General features: G+C 44.0%; 1 protein-coding gene across 12 annotated transcripts in view; it reads left to right on the top strand.

Annotated features, from left to right (window-relative positions):
* Positions 1–22,575, top strand: part of IKZF2 (IKAROS family zinc finger 2) — a 114,030-nt gene that overhangs the window by 34,348 nt on the left and 57,107 nt on the right. The window lies entirely within an intron of this gene.

The raw sequence follows: 22,575 nt of genomic DNA, 5'->3' as shown, positions 1-22,575 counted from the left end.
GGAGCCAAAGTAACTTGAAAACCCATACCTATTTATATAAATATTAAAAAAATTTGATTTTTCTTCTCTTAGAAATGCTATTAGCGGTGTCTGGGAGTAGCTGAAAGCTTTATCCCCATCTGTTACACTATGCATGGCTCTTCTAAGGTGTGACCTTATCAAAGCTGGAATCAAAACACACTGTAAAACTCAAGGCAGGCTTGATCTAGTTGAGATTCCCTTCAGTAGACCATGGCAATGGGGAACAATGGATGTTCATTCTTTCCTTAAGTGTGGTTTTATCAGCAATTAGTGTGTAAAAATCGTGCTTCCTGGCTTCGGGATCCTTCGCCCTGCTTTGAAATTTGTATTTGCTCACTTAGTAAAATAAGGAAGGTTTCTACTCCAACTTCAGTAGTGACTGAGCCAGTGGAGTCACAGCAGCCACGTCAGAAGAACAGGTATTTGTTCCTTGTCAGTGGGATTATTTGTTAAGTTCCAGCAGCAGATCTTTTACTGTTGAGTTTTCTTCACAGGCCAGCAGGAGAACAATTTATTGTTGGATTAGTCTTCCAGGCCCAGGGCAAAAAACCTTTCAGAGAAACCTGACATATCCTTATGCAGGGTCAGGTGTGCTTTCCCTGCTTTGGGAGGGCTTTCATGCGTCAGTGGGAATATTGTGACTGACTCAGGATATGTTATAGGGAGAGAAGAAACTGGAAAGGGGAAGGAGATCCAGTGGGAGACTTTGTACTTGTCTCTAAGCCCCAGACTCCAGCGGAGGAGCAGATGACTTGAGCAGATCAAGGCAAAAGTGGCATCTCCCCCCTCACCCTGAGTCTCTTAGCCTGACTTAGTGCCTAGGGAGAATGTTCAACCACGCAGGTTTGGGTTTTTGGGAGGGGTGGTTGTTTTTCGGGGAGGCAGTTCCTGACATAAGTTGAAAGGTGGGAACTGTAATTTGTATCTTGTTGAATTAGCCTACAGGATTTTAATAAATACAATAAATACTACAGCATCAGCTTTTTTACTTTCTTTTTCCTCCTCCTTCACCTGTGACAGCTTCAGTTTACAGACTCCATTCTTCTTGTGGAAATTTTATTGTGTGACCGTTTCCTTGTTTAGTAATACAGTGGCTTGGGAGGAAGCAACTTTATACTTTTGATCCAATTTTAAAGCCTCAGAATAGGTCATTCACTCCTCCAAACAATTTCTGAAGATTTTCAAATAAGGCATAACTTGATTTAGAAGGTGAGGAGTAAAGTGTCAGGGCCAAAACTTTGAAGGAGCTTTTATGTGTAACCTTATTGGGATTTTTAATGGGCTAAATACAGCACTGTAGGCAGAAGCTGTAAGCTGAGAAGCCCTCCATCTCAGCAGATCCTTGGGGATATGCCCTTGGGAGGGTTTCAGACTGCAAGAAAATGTGGAAAAACAAGAAGATTGCTCTGCAGGGATGGACATAATGTAGGGAGAGGTTGGGAAAGATAAATCCTTCTGGCCCCCTTCATTATGAGAGTAAAACGACACTTTTGGCTAGAAGCCAGTGAAACCTGGGAGATCTAGGATGGTGCAGACAGGACTAGCAACAAGTTTTGTCAGGGAATGGATTGGATGAGTGCAGATCTGCCTCAGCTCTGTGGTTTTTGTTCTGAATACAGAGCATTAACCCCTCTGTTCCTGCTGCTTTCCAGAAGCAGAAACACGGCCGAGCCACTCAACCCCTCAGAGCAGATGGGAAAAAAACTGCAGTGGATTTTAATTAAACTTGGAAAAACAAGCGGAGGTAGAGGAATGCTGTAACAGGAGGTGTAGGATTGCTGGAGGAGCATGTTGTTGTGATGCTGACCCGATGATACAGAGGTTAACAGCCATCCCATCTTCCCCACGCAATCAAAATTCAGCAGCAGCGTGGAGAGGGAGGGGGCTGCCAGCCAGATTGGCTCCCTCGTAAGGAGCACTAAAACAAACAAACAGAAAATGTATCTTTTTTATCAATAGAAACTGAAAATTATTTTTAGCAAGAAATGCTGCATTCCATCATCCCAACAGGTGATTTTGATTTAACAGTTGGACATTTTGGTTTCACCTGTGTTGGCCCGCCAAGGTATGGCTGAGATGGTGTTTTCAAGGAGGCAGGAAAAATGCCAGTCATCTTGAAAGCCTTAACTCTTAAATTAACTGAAATGCAGCACCTTTCTTATTTCTATAGAAACTAATTTTTCTATAACTGCTAATTTATCAGGCCTGTGGTAGGCACAAAGTTTGACTTTGAAATTAGACTCCAAGGGCTAGTTTTTCAAAAGCTTTTGGGGTTGTTCTGCTCCTCTCAGAGCGCATCTGAGTGTGGTCAGAGACATGAATGCAGCCTCTGGGCTGGCTCTAAATGAGCCGATGTGTATGGGCAGGGAGGGCCAGCAGTGCACAGGTTTTGGCTATCAACCCTCCCAGCCCAGGGCAGCCCTGGCACTGCAGCCGTGCCTTGGCACCCAGGAGAGCAAGGGAGCAGCAGCTGCTGCTCAGAGGAACCTCCAGGCTGAACATGCTCAGGAGCCTGTGGGCACTTGCACAATCCCATGATCTTCAGGGGATGGTATTTAATTTTTTTTATGGAAGTTGCATGTAAACAAGGCAGGGTAGAATTTTGACCTGTAAATAGGATCTATTTGGGAATAAGCCTTTTCCAGAGCTATATAATGATAGCTTTCATTTCTTCAGTTAGAAGCAAATCCACAATCCTAAAAAGGCTCACATGGAGGCTTTATTTAAGATTCACCAAGTACTGAAATTAGCCTGTAACTTCAGGGCTCTGAAGTTCAGTGTGCTCTTTTTGAGAGCCTCTGACCATGGAGCGTTTTACCTGGGAAGTTTTGTGCTCACTGCTATGAGTCTAGCAATGGTCTTTTTTCTGTTTCCAGAGCCTACAATTTAGTGGCAAGTCCAACTTTTTACAGCCAGGAGTTAGCAAGGAGCATTACTTTATAATGATATGAGGTAGAGCTGTCAGGTTTATTAAAATGTCCTTTTCCTAACATGGAGGAATTAGCAGTTATATTTCAGAATAGGAGGTCAGAATGATGAAAACACCCACGAAGGGTAACTCTGAACAGCCTGATGTCACTGAAGCTTTCAGCAACCAAAACCCCTAGAAAATACTTCACAGGATTTAAGGACACCGGGCGTTTAATTTTACATCCCTTGGGGTTTTGCACTGGCAGTGCCCTAAGGAATGATACCACTGATAAAATTGGGATTTTTTTTCATGAAAATTATAGCTAATATTTTGCTGCATAGGAGGCAAAATATGGGGAAAGGGTGTTGAGGTGTTAACTGTTGTAGTATCAAGGAATCATGAATGAAATCCACGTTGCCTTGTGTCTGAAGGCTTCTGAGGGCACTGGGGAACTGTGAAAGGAGTTGCTGTTTGCAGTCAGGTCATCACACTCGGAACAGCATCTCAGCTCCAGCTCTAATTTTATGCTCTTACTTTCTTTGCTTGCTTTCAAATAATATCAGTCTCTACTGTTCTCAGTGTGCTGGTTATAAACCACACCAAACCTTTGAATCCTTGAGTCCTTTTTCTCTATGACTTTTCCTCCTCTGGGGTATGAAGTACATGGGTTATCGGCCCACCTGGAGCAGATCTGAGAGGTGCTGTGGTCTGCAGGAATGAGAACTGGGTTGGAAGGCGGGAGGTGGTGAAATCTACTTCTGGATCACAGAGCAGACTTGAGCTACTTCACCTTTCTGTTTTATTTTCCTTCCCAAGCAAGTAAAGGGGTAAGGATGTTTCCCTGCCAGCCTCCAGGATGGGTGGTGGGCAGACAGTTGATTAAATCCCACCTGAACCCAGGACAGGAATGTCCTTTAGGGGCTGTTCGTAGTGGCCTGGCACAACCACAGTGGTCTTTCCGTGTGGTTGCTCTGTGTGGTGTGTGTGACCTGTGCTTTCTGCATTCCTGCTCATGTTTACTTGTGGCTCTGGAGAAGGAGATGTCACAAAGGTCAGCCAGCTCTGTGCATTTTCACACAGACGTCTCCAACCCCTGGGTTTCTTGCAGGGTGCCCTGATGCTCTGAGGACACTTCCGTGGTTAAATGTGGTCAAAGGCTGTGTGTCCACTGAACACCAAAAAGGCACTTACAGGAATCCTGCCTCTCGCTTTGGGCTTTTCTTCTGCAGTTTTACTTCAGGAGCACCTTTCCTCCAGTTGGGGGAAAGGCTGGCAAACAAACAGCCTCTCACCTGCCAGCAAGGACCACACCTTGGCCTTCCTGAGAGTCATAGCAGTCAATAATTTATTGCAGGGAGTACAAATCTGTTTTCCAGTTCTGCTCAGGCAGCAACCTAAGAACTCAAACCAATTGGTGATAATGCCTGTTAGAGTAACCTCTAACCTGAGAGCAGCAGTTCTTAATAAAAGCCAACTAGTGTTTTCTCTTTTATATTTTCTTAAATTCCTTAAATAGTACAGAAAACCTGTTGATCCTTCACAGTTTTGCTGCAGGAAGAAGTGATTGTTTTTCCATCCCTCACGTAAGGATCCAGGCTCGCATGGTGTGTTCATTCCTGGCAGCAGGGAAAGGATAGGACCCTCATCCCTTGCCTGCTGGTTATCATGTCCTTGCTACCACAGGCTGTGCATTCTTCTTCTTCTGCTTGACTTGTGTGACCAGGCTGGGCTTCAAAAATCAAATAAAAACCTAGAGCTGTGAAAAACCAGAGTTCAAAAGCTAAAGCAGTGTTTTCTGCAAGAGGATTCCTTAAGTCTCCAGTTTTTATGTGGCCGTTCTGGTTTAGAACATAACCAATACATCTCTCTTGAGCAGTTACAGCTTTTATAAAAATTACTTGGTAAGAATCTTTTAAATTTAAGAAAGTGATTTTTCTCCATTGCTTTTCTTGGAAAAAAAAAAAGTCCTAGAAAATATCAAAATATCTAAGCATGTGTTTCTTTAGGATCTTTTATTTTGTCTGTCTTTATCCTTTTTTTCCCTTCCAGCAAACCTGTAGGTTTTCTTTTCTCTTTTCTTTCAGTTCACAGGTCTTTAAGAAGATTGTTTCTTTCAGGGCGGGTGGGGAGCTGTGTGAGTCAGCCTGCAGGACTTCAGCCCTAGCAATACTTGTGGAGTAAGGAGGAACTCCAGCTTCTGTTAATCCACTCTTTTCCAGCAGTATGCTCCCATGCACACTCATAACCTGGGATTAAACCTGGCCTTGCTCAGTGTCCTGGCTGGAAGCTTGATGGGAAGGAAGGCTTTGCATGATGGATGAGCGAGTGCAGCCGTGTGTCCTGGCATTTTCGGGGCAGATCACAACATGCCTGTGACAAATCCTGAGTTAATTACCATGGTCACACCATTGGAGCTCAGGCCTGTCCCCAGAAGAGCAGGGTATGTAAGGGCCTGTTGTTGACTAGGCAGTGAAACGAGCTGATGAGAAACCTTTGAGCTCCCTGCCCTCTCTTCAGTGGAGAGGGTGTCAGTGCTTTAGGGAAAGCTAACAGCAGACAAGCTGTGGCTTCTGTGCAGGCATGGACAGGAGTCCGTGGGGGTGGACAGGTCAGATCCTAACAATGTCTCCTCATCCTAATGTGTCTGAATCCTGCCATCCTCTGCACTCCTTGAACCATCCTATCCCCTTCTTTAGTGGTGCTTTTCCTTTTGCTGTTTTACGGGGCATTAACAGCAGGTTCTGCCTTGCCATAGGATGCTCTGCGTGAATGCACGTAACCTTGTTGTAAAGTTGTAGTATATGAAAGCTTTCATAGGTTAGTCTGTCTCTCCCTGTCCTTCCCCTCCCGCTGTTTCTCTGTAGTTGTTTCTCTCATGGGAATGGGGGAAAGAAAAGGGTCCGTTTTTACCACCCTAGAGCAGAAGAGTGGATCTTGGGCATTATAAAACAGCATCAGTCGAAAGATTTTGACTGTATGTGAGAGACAAGTGCATGTTATCTTTCCCTCTTCCCAGCTTGAGTTTGTATGTCTTTTTCCAAGAATCAATAAAGTAATTAAGATAAGTACAGGATTTTCTTCTCTCATAAATTAATCTGTAAAAGGGAATTTTGTATAAGCAATTCCAGTAACATAAAACATTCTTGACTAAAACTTTCTCAATGCCAGACAAGGCCTATAATATTGCAAGAACATGACTTGAACATCACGTATAAAACATGGAAATGAAGGCACAGGTAAGCCATGTAATTTTAGGATTTTTGAAGGAGCAAGAAAGTAGAACAGGGGGATGGTGGGCCATCTGAGCATTCCCCCCAAAGCTGGGGAGGCACAGCAATATGGTCCAGTTTAACTTGTTATCTGCCAAGATTGACTTGCTCTGAAGATGATTAAGGACCATTGTCTCAGCAATAAATGGTTTCAGCTGGAATAACTGATAAAAGATTGTCCAGCTTCTGTGTGGATGGATCTGTGAAGTTCTGCACTGAATAATGCCGTCCACGTGGAGTTCATTTTGAGGAATTTCAGCCTTGCAGAGGTGAGGTATCTAGTCCAAACTAGTAATTTCACCTTGTACTGTAGGCTTTTCCAGAAACCAGCATCTCCCAGAACAAGTGGGATGAAGTTATTTGCCCTCTGGAGACGCCTATTTCTTTGGATTGACTTCACAGGCATCCTAGGTAGTGCTAGCAGGGACTTGGATAACTAGCTGTTAGATCTGTAAAACTAGGTGCCATAAACTTGCCCTTGCAGCAGTAAATGGTGAAGTGATGGTTTAACTCCCCATGGGGAAGGACCAAGAGAGATGGGAAGGTGTGCCCAAAACCGTTTTGGAATTTGAGTATGGTGAGGCCACCTCTCATGTTGGTTACTTCAAATACAGTGGTTGTTTTGATATACATGCTCATAACAGTGAGGATCTTTGTAGCAGCATCCAGGGTGCTGTCTGCTACTGGAGCTCTTGTGCTCTAGAGTGAGGAATTTGGTTAAATATACACACTACCAGATGATTATGTCTAAGATGAAACAGGGGATAAAAATGACAGACTTCTGAATGTTTGCTCAAATAACAGAGATATAGTGACTGCTGCACAAGCTTGACAGTACTTTTTATTCCTTTGGGTATTACTGTGGTACCTGGAATCCTTACCAAGGAGCAAAGTCCTGAGAATATTTATGGAACTTCATAAATACGAAACACTTTCACTTTCCTCTGCTTATTCTGCTGATATGACAAACTAAACTAATCAACCCCACTGAAACATTAACACTGCTTATGCAACATATCACTCAGGCTTATTGCTCTCTGTCCCCCATTGCCCATCTCCATTCTGATTACCTAGTCTGTGGACTTTATGGAGTTTTGTGTGACTTTTACAGAACGGGGAAAAGGATCTCAGTCTGGAAAGTACTTTAACTTACATCATGGTCAAAATTATGTCAAGGATCTTCCTTGTTCTTAGGTGGAAGAACACCTCCCTGAGTAGGAGTTGTGCCAGCTTTCCTCTCCTCGCGGAAGTGACTGGACCAGCATCACACCCTTGGTTAGAACAGATACTCATCTGCAGCTCAGCTGAGTCACAGTGGCTGTTTGAGGCTTCAGTGGCTGCCTCTGGACCCGTCCTTGGGCAGCACAGCTGCTTCACAAAGGGCTGGCTTCACTCGAGGAGCCTTTGTGGGTTAAGAGCCAATTTAGCATTTGCGAGCTTGTCACAAGCGATAGTGCAGCCTGACAAACAGCATAGTGGATAAAAGGATGCAGTCCCTCTACTGCAGTTCTCTGCCCTAGATGAGGTGCAGAGTCCAATTTTGAAGTTACTAGGTCTGAAGGTTCTCTTGATCACGTCTTGATCACATGATCATTCTTTTGAACAGCTCTTGCAAAAGAGCTGTTCAAAAAATTTAGAACATATAAGGCTTTATTTAAATGTGTCTGAGGCATTGCCTCTATCTTCCCCCTTTTTTTCTGTTTATCCAAGAGGGATTTCAGAGTGTGATGTGTTCTCCCAATGATTGCTTGACTTGTGGGAGAGGATGGAATGCCAAAGGTATGACGAACACCCCAACCCATTAAAAATGTGGCTACTTTTTTCCTTGTCAATACAGAGAGACTGAAGGTAGCAGGATGTAAGGGATGTGTAAGACCTGCCAGTGCCAAATCTGGGCTCATGAATGCTGTTGCTGAATGTGAATTGTACAGAGCTTACTTTATTTTAGCATAATAATGTCTTGCTTTCTGCTGCCCATAGCTATTGGATTTTTTTTAATGTGGAATTTCATCTGAAAACATGGAAAGTTTGAATAAACACAGAAATATGAGGCCGGTCTGTTATCTTCAGTGCCTTCCCCACTATCTCTGTTGTATCTCCAGATACATAATATTGCAGCCTGATTAGACCTTTCTTCTCCCCATGCCCCCTAATCCATCAAATCACATCCAGACTGCTACAATTCTGAAGTTTTCTGTTATTGTTTGGTTTGTTCGTATGGGTTGTTTTTTGGGTTTTTTTAAAATATGAACAAGTCCATATTCTCAGTAACAAATGCCCTGACACCCAGCCAACACAAGTATAGAGTCCTGGTTACTGGTCATTTACTATTTCCTGTAAACTATTTTTTTGCCAAGTTCCCTCACTAGATCCACAGTTAAGAGTTAAGAGTGTCAATCCAGTAAGCAGAAAGGGTGCAGAGAAGCTGCTGCAGCCTTTGACCAGCAAGGAGCAGTCCTGATAGCATCTGTTGTGCGAGGATAAGGACTGGAAATGACAAGGCCAGTTTTGGAGCAATGGTATCCGTGTTTCTCTACCCTTGAGGACGAGGGGGACAAGTGCCTACATGTGTTGGATTTTGTTAGCTGGATCCAGTTGCTGTGTTGAGTTAATGAAGGTCATGCTATTCTGTGGAATGTTGGGAAAGCAGGAGAAGCCGAAACCGAGCTGGCCCATCCCCAGGCAAACTGGTTTTAACCAGGAAAAAGTCAGAGAATGCTAAGAAACTTCTTGTACATCACCTCAGGCGGTTATGTATTCTGTTTCCTAGTTACATTTTTTTCTTCCTGGTATCAATTCCAAAACAAACAAATGGAGAGAGAGAGAGAAGGGAGAAGGAGAAAAGCATTCCTTAAAATAACCCTTTAACATCTTGGGCCAAATTCTCTTCTCCTCAGGCCTGAAGATACAGCCTGTCTGTGCTGATACTGATAGGGAGCACTCCTGTGCTGCAGTGGTTGTAAAATTAAACACTGATCCCTTTTTCTTCATTCAGAAGTAGTGTCATAGGACTGTGGCCCATCTTAGGCACTACAGTAAATAGCAGCATAGGTGGGTAGGCAGTGCGGGTACAGACTTCCTGACAGACCTTTCTTCTGTCTCTTGGGTGAAACAGCACTGGGCAGGAAGGAACCCTGGCACTGTTTAGGATCTGCAGGCACAAGCTTTGATGTTCTAGCAGTAGCTTGGGTATTCAGAAGTAGTTGTTCAGCACTAGTGTTTCCTGTTGGGCTTACTGGGAGAAATGGCACGACCAACGGCCACTCCCAGAGTGCTGCAGTTTACTGCCCTGCCTTGGGAATGCTGAAACCTCAGGCTCCAGGGCTGACTGCACATTTTCACTTCGCTGGGGCATTTGCATTGCATGATTGTCATACTGCAATGCTTGAATAAACCTTCTTTTTTTGTCTGTGGGTGAGCACATCCACTTCCACTCCTACTCTGTGTTATTCTAGTCTTTCAGCTAACTTTTGCCTCCAAAAAGTTAGGGAGTTGATCGTGCCCCACTTTGGAACTGACCATTTGATCTGCTTGAGAGCAAAAGTAGAAGACATTTCTCAACTTCCCTGCACCGCTGCCCTCTGTGTCATCCTGTTTTGAGCTCCTCTATACAGCTCTTAAAGTGCTATATAAGGTTCTGAAAAGTATCACGTTGCTTGGCTGGGTGCTGGAGGCAGGAGGGCACACAGTCTCTTTGGCGTGCTCCAGCAGCCAGTGGAAACAAGGGTAAGCCAGCTCGTGTATGTCTTAGCTTTGGCAGGGATGATCAGAGCCATAGCTCAGCAAGAAATCAGCATTCCCTCTGCAAGTGAAAGGTCAGGAATGCAGAAAGCTCACTGCCTTTTTAAGAAGGTTGAAAGTTTTGAAAGTTTGCCCTCTGTTTTTTTTTTTTCTGAAAAGAGAACAAATCGGAGGATAACAGTCCCATTTTCTGGTGTACGTTTGGCTGAGAATGTGTCATCTAATCTGCTTAAGAAATGGTCGCATGCAATATTTTGAAAAATTGGTAACCTCTGGGTCAAATCCATTCCATTCAGCCCTGCTGTTTGCTTGATGATTGACCAGTGGCCAATGATGTTTGGTATCCAGCTGACATCCAAGTCCTTTCCTGGATTCTCCCGCCAACAGTTAAAGGTACAGTAGAAACAAAAGCTATCAGCAGATACTTCCTCATTAAAACCTGTGCTGCTGGGCTCAGGGCAGACTGATGAGTTCAGGCTGCTGCAATGTTTTTCAATCAAGGACATCCAAACCCAAGCTAAGAAAAGAGCAGAGCTTCACCAGCAGCAGCACATGTGTCTGCATTTGTGTATATATATGTGTGTGTACCTCTTCTATCAAAAGCACTGGCACAAATGCGCTGTTATCAGTCTTGCTGTGAGAGTGGGTGGGAAACTATTCAGAGCGGCTTTTTCCCACTGGAAGCCTTTGGTGTCTAGAAATCAAAGCTCTCTGCAGATGTGTGCGAGTCTTGATGAGATCTAAATTGAGAATTCTAAAATCCAGATGGAATTTGTGATGAAAACAGATGCGTGATCAACACCCTTGCCAGCTTAGAAGGCAGAGGCTGCAGCAGCGCCACGAAGAGCTTGAGCTCCGTCAGCCTGAGCAAGTGCTCCAAGTGTCTGGCAGATGCCAAAGGGAGGCAGAGGTTCTTCCTTCCACCTGAATCAAGGTCTGCTTCCTCTTCAGGACTTTCACAATGTCAGCCTTGATATTTTCTGTTCATGCAACCCCTCTTCAAAGCTGGTGCTCGTCGCATTGTTTATAGAGGATAAAATGGATTGAGTATTAGATAAGACTTTGTCCCGTCTCTTCAAAGAGATGCTACTTTAGCGGATGTTGTTTCTTCATCTTTCCAAATTACTATTAATTACTTCTTTTGCCTTAAATCAACATCTGGATTCTGTGCACTTTAATCAATGTATTCCATTTGCAATATAAGAAACAATTACTGTAGTGGCACAAAATAATTTCCCTTCTTAGTATGGTATCTAGCCATACTTTTAACATTGGAAATAATGAGTCATGGAATCAACAGCACGTGATGTGGTCTTTGTGAAGACATCTCAACTGCCATGGGGTCATATTATCAGGCATCAACCTTAGAAATTTCTTCCCACTCGCTCAAACAGTTTCTTCACTGTACAAACGTATGCAAAGTCCTGCCTTTCTCTTCCTTGCAGCCTTTGTTAAACTTCAGTGGTCACTTGGATTTACGTTCCAAGCTTTTCTTCATCAAATTCATTGAACCCAACAGCAGATAATTTAAAGGCTGAACGGAGATATTATTTTCAGAAGGGCTCATAAAAGAGGCAGACTGCTACTTCTAGCTTGAGCCAAAATATATGGAGGGAATATTGTGCAAGTTTCTTTGCAAGCAGATGTATCTCGTCCATGACAGAGAAGGCACTGGCTTTACAAATGCCGGGAGTCCTGTTAGTGCTCTATGTCACCCTGAATTAGGATTTGTTTCTGCTTCCATTGGCTTAGGCACATGAACATTAATCTCCAACGTTAATCAATTTATTGTCTCTGAACCCCCATAAGATAAAGAATTACAATCTCTATTTTGCAGATGAACTGAGTTGCAAAGAGATTTAGATTCCTGTTTAAACATGTGTTTAGGCACCTAAGGATGCAGCTAGATGCCAAGTAAGATTTATGGAAGTGTCTTAACTGATCTTGAGTGGAAGTTTAGAGCCCAGAGAAGTGAAGGGATTTATAAATTCAGCGAGGCACTGGAGTATCTATAGGAGCCTCGTGCTGACTTCTCTGGTCTCGCCTGTGTCTGGGAGCAGAGCTAGATCGAGCCCAGGGTTGTAGCAGGTAGGCAGGAAGGGCAGTAGGAGAGGGAAGCTGGGTCCTGGAAGAGCCTGAGCCCTGTGCTTGGGGACAGTGCTGCTCAGACACACACAGCCTTTCTGTTTGTTCCCAGCCTTGTCGTTCCATCACTGCCCCCTTGCCACCCCAGGGTCATTTTCAGATGCTTTGTTTCCAGGCACAGCAGAGCGTGCAGCTCCAGAACCATGGAGGTGTAGTGGCTGCAGAGCTGCTTTGTCCTGTTGTGCCTGGGCAGCCAGTGAAGACCTCTGAATTAACCATCTGGGCTGGAGAATGGGACAGGAGGCTTAGCTGTATCACTCTCCAAAGTATTATGCAATTGTCATATATAGTATAGTTAAGGACATACAGAGGTTTCAAATAGTTGCTTTTTTATTTTTTTAATTAAAAAAAATTATTTAAACAATGCCCGTTTCAAAAATTCTACCGTAGCTCCTGATGCAAAAGACTGACTTGAGACTTGTTTGCATCCTTACAGCCTGCTGGGAATGAGCTTGTTGTGGAAACCACTAGGTGGAAATGACAAATAATAAATTTGTTGGAAAAGGCAGCTTGTAAGCAGGAACCAGAATGAAATTTGAGTCAAGTTGGATGAAAATGTTGGGGGAGAAAATGTTTCAGCATTTTCAGCAACACTGAAATGGCTTTTGATGTTTGAAAGTAGCAAACATTCCCATGTTTGTTTCAAAAATATGTATTTCAGCTCAAAAGGGCCAGCACTTGAATGGGGGAGCTGACACAACTTCAGAAAGGTTTTATTTTCTCTTTGTCCGAACAATTGTCTTGAGTCAACTCAAATGATTTTCATAGCAAATGAAACGTTTCTGTTTGTTTGACCCATATGATTATTTCTTTGTGTTTGGTAGTCACTGTGAAAACTCCGTTTTCCCTATGTCTCCTACCAGAGCTGGAGACTGGAATATTCCACCTCCGTGTGTGCGGGGTGCAGCTGCCTAAAATAAATCTCCAAGTTTTAAAAATCTCAGGCTCTGCCTCGTGGTAGATGCTTTATTCTTACCCTGGAGTGAGAATCCCCTGTTGATGGTATCTTTAAGGAAGCTGCTGATCCCAAAGCCCCAGGCCAGAAACCTGGCAACAGAGCAGTAACGCGGCATTGTTACACCAGCAAGTCACTTTGTGCAAAGAGCCTTTAGCATGTTTGCACGAATAAAGGTGGTTGTGAATGTTCCAGAACTTTAAAAGAAGCCAGTGAACTCGCTGTGCACGTGCAAGCAGATAAATGAAGCATGGCACGTGATATATAAAATTACATGTCCCTCCTGGGAGTACTCGCGCTGCCTTCCTGAGCCCCTCGGATCGGATTTGGCACAGGGGTAGTTGAATCTAACGTGGCTGTGACTGTAGCCTTCACAACTGGAATTGTGCACATTGATGGGAATGTGACGAGGGAAAATTGAATGTAAAGTCTGCTAGACAGCCAATAAATTTGCTTTATATCTTTATCTTTTCCTTGCTTGGCAATTATTTCAGCAGGTGCTGAACTACTTTCTGCCTGCTGTAAATGAGGGGGACTCAAACGACCAACTGTAAATTCTTGATATTTCCTGTACTTATGAGAAGACATAATCATTTGAAGAACTTGTATATTTAGTGTGGATTAAGATGATTTTTAAATAATGTCTTTTTTTTTTTTTTTGGAGCCCAAGATTGGTCATAAGTACTGTTAGGTTGCTTAGTACTATATAAGTGAGATGTGTTCATATTGTCACCAAATGGGTAACAATCTATTTTTAAAATGGTAGGGTGGAGTTGCTGCTCAGGTCGTTCCACATTATTTGTTGTAATTCAGTAGCCAGTTAATGACAGCATCTCGCTATTAGGTTATAGCCCTCCTAGGTTATGGTTTTTAGAACCGTAAAGCAAGAGTTACAGGGTTTCAGGGGTTGATTACAGAGAGGTTTATTGTTATTTCTTACACTTAAATCTGCTAGGTAGGTTAAAAGAGCCAAGTAGGAGATCTGGAATAGCAATGATGTGCAGTTAAACCCTGAAAAATGCCTACCTCTTCTACAGAGCAGAGCTAATAAAGTATTGCTTATTGTACATTAGTATTCTGTGTTCGTTACCTGCACAGCTACTACGGGCAGTAGAGTGAGCAGGCTGTACCATTTGTGACTTCATGCTACAGCGTTCTCGCTTGCCTGCACAGTTGACCCGATCCTGTATGTCATCAGGGAGGAGATGTTTAACTTGTGACACTGCTAATCCTTTCCTGAAGGCTTTTCGTTCTTCCTGCACGTTGTCCTTTCGTTGCTTTTGTGAGCTGGAACATGCTTGCTCAGCCCAGTGATGAATTCATGTAATTACCTATGGATGTGCCGAGGTCCTGTTGACTTTAACATTAAAGATCAGGGATTGCCTAAGTTATTGCACTGAATCAGGACCCCCAGGCATTTTCACATGCGCAGGCTAACTTGGGAATTGGTGCGCCTTATTGTAGTCCACCACCGCTGGGAATGGAGAGCAGGCTGGGGACAGCCAGGAGCACAGCAGCCAACGGGGTGCTTGTCTCCCCCAGGAAATCCTGCAGTTCACATGGATGGGATATATGGAAACAAATCGTGATGTTAGACAAAGTTCAGAGTGTGTATTTGGTTAATCCAGTCCCAGAAAGTTGGTCTGCGTGCAGATGGGAGTTCACAAAGGCATCTGTGCCTGCAAGGAATCTGCATCCTGGTACTGCTGTGTGTGTAGTGTGTACCTCTGCAGGATCCCCCTTTGCAGGAGCTCTCGGGGACAGAGTCCTTCCTGGCTCAGCCAGGTTCTCATGCAAGGGTAGGGTGATTTGTAGGTGCTCTTGGTAGATGTGCTTGTCTCCACGTTTTTATTATGCTGATACAAATTCAGCTAATGAATGCACTGTGATGGTGCTGTTTATTACAGGGAATGTTTCAGTACTGTCAAGCCCGAAGAGTCTGGGCAGAGCTTGGTATGTGGAGGCATCAAGCCTTCAGAGAAGATGATTGTCCTCAGCTGGAATGACTGACATTCCTGGGAATCACAGTTACAAAAAACCTTGAGTCTCCAGTTCATGTATCGTTCCAACCCAGTAGACACATTATATATTCCCTGTAGGGGCTCATTTGTGATCCTTGCTGGTACAGTTTGCACTCACAGGAGTGCTCGCCCCTTAACAAGAGGGGAGATGTTGCTGTTAGAGCAGTTCCAGCCTGGGCTTCTGCTGAAGCTCTGTGGCATTGTTTTCCCAGGCTGGTGGTGGGGGAGTGGACCTTTCCTTTCTCCATCCCTTCAGAAGCCATCCGTGCTGCTTCCTCGGTGCTTTGATATTCTGCCAGCTGAGGGAGGGAAGAGCCATTTATAAATATTTCTGGTAATACAGTAAGTACTCTCACATGTTTTGCTCACTCATTTTCCGTATCCAGAAATCTATCCGACCAGAATCAGTTCACTCTCTTTTATTAGCAGAAATAGATCCACAACAATTAAAATTGATTTAAAAAAAAAAAAAAAGGAAAGAAAAAAAAAAGAAGCAGCAGCAAGCACATCATATTGACTGTGTGTATATTCACACTGGCTTCCAATCCATGGATAATTACCCCTCAGAGATCGTGTGCTATGTACAGTATGATGATGGAATTATGCACTTTAAAGAGCTTTAGTGAGCCTCTTAGGATGCCAATTTCTTTCCCCTTTTCTTCTTTTTTTTCCCTTCTTTTCATTGCAGCGAGTAATGATTTTTAAATGCACACAACCTGTCCTCAAAACCAAAGTAAGTCGTGTCAGTGATGTTTTGTCTCTGGGTCTGACTTTCCTTGAACCGATGCCCTAGAAGTGTACCCGTGAGGCGAAGTTGCATGGTCAGGGGATCTCTTGGGATTGCTGATCCTCATTAGTGAGGGGAAAGGCGAGTGGAACTTAAAAGTACTCATTCTCTTTGGCAGCAGGTACCCAAATTGCACTTCCTGGAAGGAAAGAGGGCTTGGACGAGGCTGTGGGTACAAATCCGTAGGAAAGCAGACTTTGTTATTTTGGCTGATTGTGGATCACCTGAACACTGAGAACCAGGGGTAGTGGTTTCTCTGACCTCTGTCAGAGCCAGTTCAACTGTTTTGATTTGCAGTTTCACACACACTCACAAAATTAAAATATTGTCTATACATTTCAGCCTAACTTGTTTTTGGCAAAGTGATAAGCAAGTAAAAAAACAGGGCCTCATCGTAGGAAGTGTCAAGCCATCTTAATTTTAGGCAGAAATACCAGCTCCTCCTAGAGGAAAAGAGCCAGTCTGTAAATAGCTCCCAACAGATCCTTTACCCGAGCAGACAAAAGGGTGTGACGTGCAGGAGTTGCTGCTAATGCCAGATTTCATCTTTCCACTGGTAATGTGTCACCTGGGTTTGAGTTTGCCTAAGGTGTGACTCGGTGTTCAGGCAGGAGTGTTCATTGATACTCAGTGAACAGCTCCCCAGATCCTTTGCAGCTCTTGGGAGAACATCTCCAAAGGAATTGAAAGGGGAGGTACCTATTGAGCCACAGCCACGGCGACTGAGGTTGCAGGGCTGCTGGTCTCTGTGTTCTGTGACTGCAGCTCTATTTACAGATTTTTATCTTTTGTTGACATCTTTAATAAATGTTTGGTAACAGCAAGTGGTGCTGCATCCTGTTCCACCAGCCTGGACCAGCAGGCTCTTGTGCTAAAGGGAGAGCTCCCAAACACAGCTTACTGCCCAAAAAGAGTCTTTCTAACTGGGACTAGAGCAGCTGTGATATCCTCACAGGATGAATGAAGGTGGGCTTGGGAGTGCTCCCAGGAGTAGGCTGGTGTGTACAAGCCAGCCCTCTCCTGCCACCCCCCTCCTTCCTCAGGGCTCTGTGTTAGGAGGTGCAGTGTCCTTGCTGTCCCCCTGTAATCCAGGCTGCAGAAGTAGGAGCTCCTTCCACCATGCACCAGAGCCTGTGTGCGTGGCTCTGCAGGGTGGTTGGACCCGTGGGTCCCGTGGAGCAGCTGAGTTTCTGGGGCATGTTTGGGAAAGGCCTGAGGAAGTATCAGATGTTTCAGAGTAGGCAGCTCTTCTGTCTCTAGCTTCCTGATTCCCCTGGATAGTGTTTTTCACCTAATGAGTGGTGCTGGGAGGCACTGACAGCACCTTTCCATGTGCTCGCTGATGGCCGGAGCTCCTCAGCAGCCTGAGCTGCTCCAGCTCAGCCTTCAGTCCTGCACTCCCTGCTCTGTCTGGGCACTGCAGTCCTTGGGGGATCTGCTCAAGGCTCCTGGCTGCTCTGGTGAAATGGGGAGGGCTTTTTGTGCTTCAGTGAGCAATAGGAGAAAACATCCCTCTTTTTGTCCCTGTTGTTATTGTTTTAATCTAACTTGGGGAGTCATTCCTTACTCGTTAAAGATGTAAATTTTAGGTGCCTAATTGTGTGTTTTACTTGCCAACTCTCTCCATCCCCTTTCTTCCATGATCCCAGCACCCTCTTCCCTTCTCATTCCCTTAAATGTGTGTAGATGATGAATAGCAAATCTTCTCGTAGAATTCTTCAGGAATATTTAGTGTAGGGTTTTGCTTTTGTTTGCTTTTCTGGTGACTTGGAGATGGCATGGTGAGAAAAGAAACATGTGAGCTAAACCTGTTGGTTTGAACATTGTGTCAGAAAATATCCATAAATTGCAAGTTACTACACAGATGTATAGATTTAATGAGACTGTGTAATGCCATTTATTTATGCTAAAGAATCTGACACATACGGTACTGAAAAAAGTTAATACTCTAAGAGTTATTTTATATTTTTCCATTGCCATCTGTCACTGCCTACATAATAATGATACAGGTGAAAGCCTAGCACTGTTTAAAAAAAAAATCAGAATGAATAGTCATTTAAATGTCTTGCTGCTTTAATAGCTGGTGTGTTTTAAGTTGTGGGAAGGAGGCAGCAGAGATACCCTCCCCCTGTTTTTAGTATATTAAAATTTGAGTTTAAACAGATTTGGATTCTTGAAGTAACTTATGAAAATAGAAAATGACTATAAACTCAACTGTCCTTTACACTGGGAAAAGTTAAGGGTCTGAACCGGAGGCTGCCATTCTTGTAACATAAGTGGCTCTTGGAGCAGCCCTTTCATGTGCATCTTGAGATGTGGGTGAATTTTTGTGCTCTAAGTTCTGAATTCAGTACTGCTGGGATCTGTGAGCAGGTATTTCCAGATCCCTAAATCCTCATCCTCATCTGCCATCTCAAATAATTAAAAAAAAAAAAAAAAAGCATGTAAGGACATACTTTTTTTTTTTCCTTTAGCTGCCTCAGGTAAAAATACATGTTTCAAAGCAGCACCAGGCTGACAGAAGTCAGCACATACAAAGACACTGGCTTTTAAGAGGTCTCCTTTCACATTGTGTAGTCTTAGTGTGGTTAGGCAGAGCTGCTTTCCCTTTTATCTCTTTTACTCACGCAGGACTCCAGGCCGGCAGTGGCTGTGTGGTGCACGGGGAGAAGTCCCTGTGCTCAGGCATTTGCAGAGATCCAGAGCTGCACATGGACCTGGGGACCTGCCCATGGCTGTGCAGCAGCCACCTGCCTCCCCGGGTGCAGACAAGGCTTTGCCTCAAACAAAAACAGGTTTTGTTGTTCGTCTGCTTTTTACAATATAGTGACAAAGACAGAAAATATTTTTGTGGCAGGTGCTTATCCTATAATTTTCCATGGGTTGATGAGTTGGGGAGGTGCCTTATTTAGAGGAGGAGGACGTGGCTCGGTCAGGTTGCATTAAGATGATTTAGAGTTTATATAATGAGAAATAAATAAAACTTTTCCTGAAAGCTGTGAATGATGATGTAGAACTTGGTAATGAAAGCCTTTCACTGATTTAAGATAATGTCTTTAGTGGTAAAAATGCCAGAAAATGAAGCAAGGTTCTGACCCAGAGAAATGATTCCACTGGCTTCAAACAATTTTTTCAGGTGTATTTTCAAATATAGTGTAGATTTCCTAATGGCAAGTTCCTTATAAATGAAATAATCATTACTGTGATAGTTACTATACTTTGTGTATGCTGGAAAGCATTTTAGGAAGTTTTTAAGAAGCAGAGACAACAATGAGTGAGCCAATAAGGTTTTGGTATCTTCAAATGGATGTTATCAATCACTTTATTTTTGTTTATAAGGGGTTATCCATATATGGCTTAGTTTGTCAGCATTTTCCAGTACAAACTTCTAGTTTTTGTACCATATAAAGCTCTCAGTAGCCTCTTAGGGATGAGTGTTGTGTCACTCCTCAATTGAGTGTTTCTTCTGCTCCCTCATTAGAATCTGAACTGGTCTGAAAAAAGTGTTCATGGTTTAATGTTTTGAGAAACAGCGTGGTTCACTACAGGACTGAGCCTTTATTTTTCCTCCTCTTTCTGCTTTTCTGTGTGCATCAGAAATAGCTCTACTGAAGTAAAGAACTGTGGTAGGAGAGGAGACTGACAGTATTTAATGTACACATTGCAGACAGTAAGAGATTTGCTTTAGGTCGGCAAGGGAAAGGCTGTGGGAGACCACCCACAGCACCAAAGCTGCCTCCTGCGCTGCACAGCCACTGTGACATGGAACTGCACAATGGAAGGGGCCCTGGAGAGCACCTGCTGGGCACCACTGCCCCCAGCATCACCTACCCCTCGGAAACAAGTGGGGAATCATTCACACAAAGGCACAGAGTCCCAATGGCTGCAGCATGCAGGAGGAGAGAGCAGGGGAGCACGAGGGCTGGGCAGGTCTTGTGTAAAGACAGAATTTGCCAGATGACGTTTCTCAAAAGAACCATGTCTTGTACAAAAGGAGAGGAAAAGGAAACATCCTGCTGCCTCTCACCCCATCAAAACAGGGAAAAAAAATAAAAGCAGAACAATATGTTGGATATAAAGATATATCCAACAATTGCTCCTAGTTTGACCTTAGGGAAAAATCCATGAGCCCAAGACTATCATCTGAGTTAGCTTGAGCATCTGTAGAGGGGCAGCAGCTAGGAGCAGAGTTCTGCTGTGTTCACTCATCTTGCATAGGGATCAGGTTCTGGCCCTGCAAAAGGGTAGGGGGAATGGCAAAGGGAAACTCCTCCTTGCACCTATAGGGATTTGGCAGAAACCTTATATTATGTTAAGCACAGCATTTGTTGCACTATATTGCTTTGGAAGTACAGGCACACAGGGAGGGGGAGGCTGGGTCATCAGGAGTACTTTTCCTACCCTGGGATATGAATACACGACTCCAGCTTGTGTAAGTGCCGCTTGCGTAGATGCATTTGTGGGTGAAATTTGGCCTGAGGTCTTTCTGGAGAGGAATCTTGCGACACTGAGCAATCATATATATTCAATTAGGATTTCATACTCTTGCCAGATGGAGGTATGCAGCATGGGTGACTTGTGGTAAGCAAACAGTCGTGCCTGAAGGCTGGGCATCCGGGGCAGATTCTGGGCTAGGTACTGCCATGCTTACTTCCACCAGGGAACTCCTTACTCAGTGTCCCAGCCTTTGGACTTCAGCAGGAATCTCACTGAATGTCACCTTGTGGGAGACTGGAAGGATTGCTGGTATGTGTGTCACTGAAACCATCTTAATTGTGCCCTGGGATAGAAAAGAGATCTCAGCTCTTAATGCTGCTCTTGCTGGGACGCTGTTTGCTTAAATCAGAGCCCTTCCACCTTTAGCTGTGGTCTTTTCAGCTTCATATTTGCATAAGCTTGTATGGCCATTTGAGCTTAAAAGTTGTTTCACGCATTTTAGTGCTGCAGCCTTCATTCTTTGTGTCTGGCCCTGGAGAGCTGAGCTGGGAGAAGCCACCTGGTGATTTAGAACCATTGCTGCTGAAAGAGTGTGGTGACATCTGGGGTGCTGCTCCACGTGAGCCAGAGCTGGTTGTTGTGATGGCACAGTACGGCTGGTCAGGAGCCCGATCCAGCTGAAAAGGGTTGATTTTTCTCAGGAAGGTTGGTTTTCAACCAGATTGGTGTAGCACCCAGTTCCGTGATCACTGGTGCCAGTATAAAAGATGGAAGGGGTGGGGATTGAGGGAGGATGGCAACCACAGTTTGTGTCAGCTAAAACCTGACTGAAGCTTGGCTTAGCTATGCAACAGCATCCTAATTTAAACTAAACTTGGGTGTAACAGACCTGTTAGTCTACACTTACTGCACACACCACCTCCAGAAGATATGAAATAAGTCTTCTGTTGCATTTAGTGAGAGTTTAAATTGACTTCAGAGGTAGCAGGCTTAAACTGAGATTCTTCAATGTGAAAACTAAAAATTTCTAAGGATCCCTAAATAAGCCGATCAGTTCTCACTGAATTTCTGGCGCATTAAGCACCTCCTTGTGGGCTTGAAGAATCCCGTTTGTGGCATGCAGAAAAGGACTCGGCACAAAGTTTCTAAAACATTCCTTCCTCTTGTTTTATTAGTTGTGAGCTGTTTGGTTTGATTGAACTCTTGTGAATGAACAGAACTCTGCAGAGGTCTCTTGTGACAAGATGGTATCACCATCTACCATCGCCCTGGCTCAGTGGCCAAAAGCAAAATCTTTAGAGCTCTCAATAAGCAAATCTGACATCCAGCATTGGGAATGTCCGTGATTGCACATTTTGCTCCTTGAGTCAAGGAAAGAATTGGGTAATTTCCCTCTTTTGCAGGTGACATTCACCTTCATTTGTTCCATCCAGATTCAGCTTCACTCCTCTCTAAGACTCCAGAAAGCTTCAATCTACTGTGAGAGCAAAACTGGCTCTTTTGAAATACACCTTTCTAACTCTTGACTGAAACATCTTCCGTTTCAGTGGTGGTAGGCCAGCACTGCCCACAGCTGCCATTGAAGAGACATCTTCCTTTCTCCTGAGCAGCAGATGTGCTGCTGGTGCCTGGAGCAGATCTGCCTGTGCTTATTCCTCAGCATCACAGCTTTGGAGTGATGCCTGCTCCTCAAAACAAGGGGGGACCTTGCTCATTTCTCAGGAACTAAATAGCCTTTCCTAAAGCTGTTTGCTTTTTAATGTCAACCTGTTGGCTAAGTACTTTGTGGCTGTGAGGTGACAACAGAGCCAATTCTGTGCCCTGTTCTGCCACTGCTTGGCTGGCATTCTCACCCCTTGTGTGTGTTTTTCCTTTTTAAAAAGGGGAGACTTGCTGGTGCTCCCTTGTTTACACATTTAATAGCTCACAATTAAGCTGAAATGAACTTGAAAAGAGTCATTAACTAAGGCCCAAATTCTATCAGCAACAAGAAACTCAAAGATGAAGTTTTCTTTCACGCGAGATTATTTTGTACTATTTCATGAGGAAAGTATGTTTGAACATGCATTAAAGTCTCACTACACTTCTGGAGTGATGTAAACACCCTCTTTAAGGACTCTTTTTGCTACCAGAGTGCTCTTAGACTGAACAAGAGCCAGAGATCATTGTTTCCAACTTCTGGCATTGCCTACCTTGAACTTTCAAAATCCATCAAGACAGAAGGGTTCTCCCCCCTTCTCCTTTAATTTTCGTCTCACAAAACACTCATCGGTTTGCCATTCTGGTTC

This window comes from Motacilla alba, chromosome 7, assembly GCF_015832195.1.
Source record: "Motacilla alba alba isolate MOTALB_02 chromosome 7, Motacilla_alba_V1.0_pri, whole genome shotgun sequence".
Lineage (NCBI taxonomy): Eukaryota > Metazoa > Chordata > Aves > Passeriformes > Motacillidae > Motacilla > Motacilla alba.
This window is presented reverse-complemented; position numbering and strand designations above follow the sequence as displayed.